Below are 4,997 nucleotides of genomic sequence, written 5' to 3'. Positions count from 1 at the left end.
ATGTGTCATAAACCAACGAAGCGTCAGATTTACCCCCATCACATTCAATGAAAAGAGGGTTAGGAACTCATTTCAAAACAATCCTGTTTAGAGTTGTAAAGGATCACAGAAATGTGATTTACCTTGTTTGTTATTGTTCCATTAAGTGCAAGCATATTGATTCAATATGAACTTGGAGTGCAGTCCTTGATTGTCAGTTGTGGGCATTGTCTCTCCCTAGGACTTGATTTCCATGTGGCCACCACCTGCTTATATGAGGAAATAAAAATCTTTAAGATAAAGGCTTAATGGGCCTGCCTTGCCCAATTTTCTTATATTATATCTTGATTTTTCTTCTTCCATTTTTATCCGGCCGGTACTATTGTGTCCTGCTAGTCATTTATATCTCCCTAGTTTGACATTCACCGTACTTAGTAATTTACCGACAAATTAGTCCCAACAGTCATTGACCAAGCCTCAGTGCAAAGTGACAGTATTAGGATTGGGAGGGGTGCTAGAAGGTCAGCGAGAAAGGACGTGGGGTGTCAAAAATGGAGGTCGCCAGTATGGTCCAATCTCCTAGTGACTACTAGGAAACAGGGGATCGGTTTATGTTTTGAGGGTGATTGATGGTTTGGTATTGGATGAGATGCAGAGAAAATTGCTTTCCATGGGCGCCTTTGCTTTGCAATATTGAAATTCTATGCTTTGTTGCACCGTAGACCTCTCCAAATGAAAGCAATGGATGATTGTGTGGGAGGATATAGTCTCAATCACATACTCTAGCATCATTATTATTTAATCATTCTCAAGACTAACAAGAATATGTGATTCAAACGAGGTGGAGGCCAAAGCTCTCCTTTGTGGTCTCAAGTGGTTTGAAAATATGGTCCAGGGCCTTTGATTATTGAAGGTGATTCTTCAAATGCTCTTCCATGGGCTGCTTGTAAGGCGACGGGGTCCGTGAAATCTGAACAGCATTATCTCGGATATTTATGATCTTTTTCGGATAATGCGTCCAAAATTTAATCATATGAAATGGACCGCAAACTCTAAGGTAGATAGATCTGCTACTGAATGAAGATTTATGGTTTTTAAGGACGTAGTGATGTATTTGGTGGCACCTTGTGCAGGGTTATTAGCTGCTATTCTACATTATGGGGGACATCTTGTCCCCTTATTCTATGTTATCAGTTTGTTTTTCTAATAAAATAGTCATGGGCTACTTTTCAAAAAAAAAATTACAGTTCAAAGAAAGCAAAAGTTTACCTACTAAAATGGTTTTAATTAGAAACAAAATAAATAATTACATATATCTTACTGTTAAAATATAAAAGATTAAATAACGCCTTCTCCAATGGCTTAAACTCTTGGAGTAATTGGTTGTTTCACATGGTATCAGAGTAATTGGTTGTTTTTCAAAACTCCTTGATATTAAAAATCCACATCTAATTGCAAACCCAAAAGAGGGGTCACATGTGCCACGTGTAGGCCAACCCTGAAAAGAGGTGTCACATGTGAGGGGGAGTGTTAAAGTATAAAAGATTAAATAACACCTTCTCCAACGGCTTAAGCTTTTGGAGTAATTGGTTGTTTCACACTTGCAACTAGTTGTTTTGATGTCAGGCTCCTAGAGGAAAATTTTCTACAGATCTACCTTACATTTAAACTGCTGCAACCTTCTCGTCCACCCCATCACTGATCTCTTTCTTATAGTTATACTTGCATGAAACCCAAATGAAGGCAGCTAAGTTAATTATAGTGATGACCATTAGAAAGCCATAGTAGTAATCCAGGTGCGAATCATTTAAGTTGTTTCCTATCCAGCTCTTTCCTCCACCTCTGCTGCTTATTTTATCCACCACTGTCACCAGGAAGCAATTTAGGAAATTCCCAACGCCAATTCCACTAGTGAAAAATGCAGTTCCCAAGCTCTGCATCTCTTGGGGAGCTTGATCGTAGAAAAACTCAAGTAAACCGACGGTAAAGACATCGGCAATCCCTAACAGGACATATTGTGGCATTAGCCAGAAGATGCTCATGGGTACAGTTTCCATACCTCCAACAATCCCATTTTCCTTAATGACATGCATCCTTCTCAATTCAACAATGTACGCAAACATGGTAACCAAGATTTGGATCCCGAACCCAATTCCGAGCCTCTGAAGTAGTGTGATTCCCCGGGGGTTCCCTGTCTTCTTTCGCATGAACGGAGCAAAACAACGGTCATATATGGGCACGGACAAGAGCATTGAGAGTGTAACAAAGCTTCCAAGCGAGGCGGCGGGGATGTGGAACCCGTTCGCAAGGGTCCTATCCATGGTTGTTCCTTGTTTAACAAATAGAGTGTTGACTTGGGCAACTATGGTGTGAGGGATTAGGGTTACTAGCCATACTATTATCATTCCAAGAATGATCTTGGTCTCTTCAACTTGTGTCACAGTGCATTCTTTCAGCGCTGCCTTGTCTAGTAACCTAGAAACAAAAAAGCAAGTAACGATTGTGGAGGCATTTAATTTTTCAAATTCTACTAGAAGGTAAGTAAACAGATATTTGTGATAAGAGACTGGATATTTCCACCAAAACTACCCCCAACAGCTCTGTCAAAATTTCTCAAATCAACCAATTATCTCACAGTGTTCTATATGTACAATTGTTATAGAACATCAAAATGACCAACTGCCAGTTTTGGAGATGGGCATAAGTTATGGGTGGCAATACCAGAAGCAAGAACATCAAAATGAGTACTAATTTGGCCAAAAGGCTATACTATGTATAGCAGAGTAACAGTAACAGTAACAGTGGTAGAAGGGAGCTCACCTGAAGGCTGAGGTGTGAAGGACTCGCCGTTTCCCTGAAACAATATAGTGTTGTGGTTCGAGCTCGAGAAGCTCCGACGGGTCACTAGGGAGCTCCAACCGATGGTTCGCAAAGGCTGAACCTAGGACTTGAATCAGACCCTTTGTGGGGTTCTTGCTCTTCCGGACCTTGTGCCTGTAATTTGGTGTTCCTATATAGAAGATGGCTAGTGAGAGGAGAAGGCCTGTTGTAGGGATTCCATACCCCAATCCCCAACCCAAGTTCTCTTGGATGTATACAAGTCCAAGGGTGGCAACCAATGATCCTAGGGCGGCGCTGAACATCCACCAATTGAAAAAGGAGAGCTTGAGCTCCTTCTCATGGGCATTAAAATCATCAAACTGGTCTGCACCAAAGGTGGAGATATTGGACTTTGTTCCACCTGCTCCAACTGCTATAATGTAGAGAGATGAATAGAAGAAAGAAATCTGGGATGATGTGGCCTTATTGCATACACCATCAATGCATTTTGGTTTTAAGGCTGGAAGAGAGACAGTCAATGTCAAAAGCAACATACCCTGTCGAAGAAATTTTAGAAAATTGGTGATTAAGGAAAGTTTATTGTAGCAAAACAGCAAGGGAAGTGATATCAGCACTGAAATACCCAAATTTGTGATTTTGAAATTTCTTAGGGGTATTTTGGTCAATAGGCCAAAATCTGGATTAGTGCTTCTAATCACACTATAAATACAAATGCTTTGATTTTCTTTTCCAAAGAAAACCCTAGATCTGAGAGGAGTTAGTGTTGTGGGAACCTTAGAGCCACCGGAGAGGATTTTGGGCGCCCGATAAGTCAATCCACGGTAAGAAATCCATTTAAGTTAGAGCTCTGACATTAATGTCTTTGATTATGTTCATAAAGATTATGGTTCAAAAGTGCCATTTCTCCTTTATTTTGTCTTCCTGAAAAGTTATAGCAGGATTCTGGAGAGATAGTCGGCCTCTTTGGAAGCTCTTCGCTCATAGCTTTCCAACGAGCTCTGCTACGCCCAATTCTGATGTAGAACGAGTGAGCTAGAACCTGTACTGTGCCAAAATTGGTGGAAAATCGTGCCTAAGGTGAAAAATCCAGTCCTCGAGAGTCGAGGGGCTGACGTACAGAAAATTGAAGACGTCCATTGAACCAAACCTGAATCAGGCTGGTTATCAGACACGTCCGGCAAATTGCGTTCGCATGCTAGTTTTCCTGACAACAGCTCAAACTTCTGAAAATCTTAACTTGCTCGTTTCTCCTCCTCTTTCGGCGTTTTTATACTCCACGGCTATGCTGCAAATGACCATTTTCAGTTAAAAATGATTCCAAGAATATTTGATGACTCTCTAATGTTGTTCATTTCCACATACTAAGAGGGGCTCTATGATGACCTACCATTCTTTTCCTAGTTAAACACCAAAGGGTGTTTCGTGCCTCTATGATGCTCCATATTATTGAATGATTATTTGATAATAGGTGACTGAAGATTCAGAGTTCAAAAAGGGTTGGGTCTTCGTTCGAGGTACATGATTTACATATCCCCCATGTATGTGAACTTTTTGAACAACCACCGGCACCTAAATTGGGTCTAGCATGTATCTTTGATTGTTTGGACCTCGTATGGACCTTGCTTAAGCATAATTCTCTCAAACATCTGTAAATTCTTTTGCTTTGCTTTGACATGGACACTTCTTGTGGAGGCTTAGGTCATATGGGCCCTACCAATTGCGGCTAGTACATTGGTTATATGGGCCCTACCAATTGCGGCTAGTACATTGGTTATGTGGGCCCTCCCAATGTGGCTAGTACATTGGTTATGTGGGCCCTCCCAATGTGGCTAGTACATCAGTTATATGGATCCAGGTAGTGCGCCCTTTGTATGACTAAGTTACGATTGAGATTCCATGTTGACAATACTATTCCTTTGTCCAACCATTCTATGATAAATGTTTTCATTGAGTCTTGATATTTGTATGATGTGTATTATCTGCACTCTGTCTCGTTCCCATGATACTTTTTTGATTGGCATCGTATACCTTGACATGCTTATGTACTGGGCTTTAGCTTGGTGTGAATTTTACATTTTCAGTTTTTATCCTCGTGGAAACGTCGAGGGAGAAGAATCTTGATTCTCATCATTTGATTATTGGACTTTTGATTTACTTAGAATAGTTAGTATTTAACT

At 40.6% G+C, this 4,997-nt stretch overlaps 1 long non-coding RNA gene and 1 pseudogene across 2 annotated transcripts; one reads left to right on the top strand and one right to left on the bottom strand.

Moving 5' to 3' along the window:
- Positions 1-1,266: 1,266 nt before the first annotated feature.
- Positions 1,267-3,353, bottom strand: LOC143878554 (protein NRT1/ PTR FAMILY 5.1 pseudogene; annotated as a pseudogene). Its single transcript, XR_013251013.1, has 2 exons — positions 2,800-3,353; positions 1,267-2,454 (listed from the first exon to the last, which is right to left on the bottom strand). The product of XR_013251013.1 is annotated as a protein NRT1/ PTR FAMILY 5.1 pseudogene (transcript).
- Positions 3,354-3,559: 206 nt separating this feature from the next.
- LOC143878553 (uncharacterized) lies at positions 3,560-4,775 on the top strand. Its single transcript, XR_013251012.1, has 2 exons — positions 3,560-3,641; positions 3,750-4,775. It is a non-coding gene; the product is annotated as an uncharacterized LOC143878553 (long non-coding RNA).
- The last annotated feature ends 222 nt before the right edge of the window (positions 4,776-4,997 follow it).

Source organism: Tasmannia lanceolata, unplaced genomic scaffold, assembly GCF_043159265.1.
Source record: "Tasmannia lanceolata isolate RefF3 unplaced genomic scaffold, GAP_Taslan_0.1 ptg000006l, whole genome shotgun sequence".
In the NCBI taxonomy this organism is placed as follows: Eukaryota; Viridiplantae; Streptophyta; class Magnoliopsida; order Canellales; family Winteraceae; genus Tasmannia; species Tasmannia lanceolata.
This window is presented reverse-complemented; position numbering and strand designations above follow the sequence as displayed.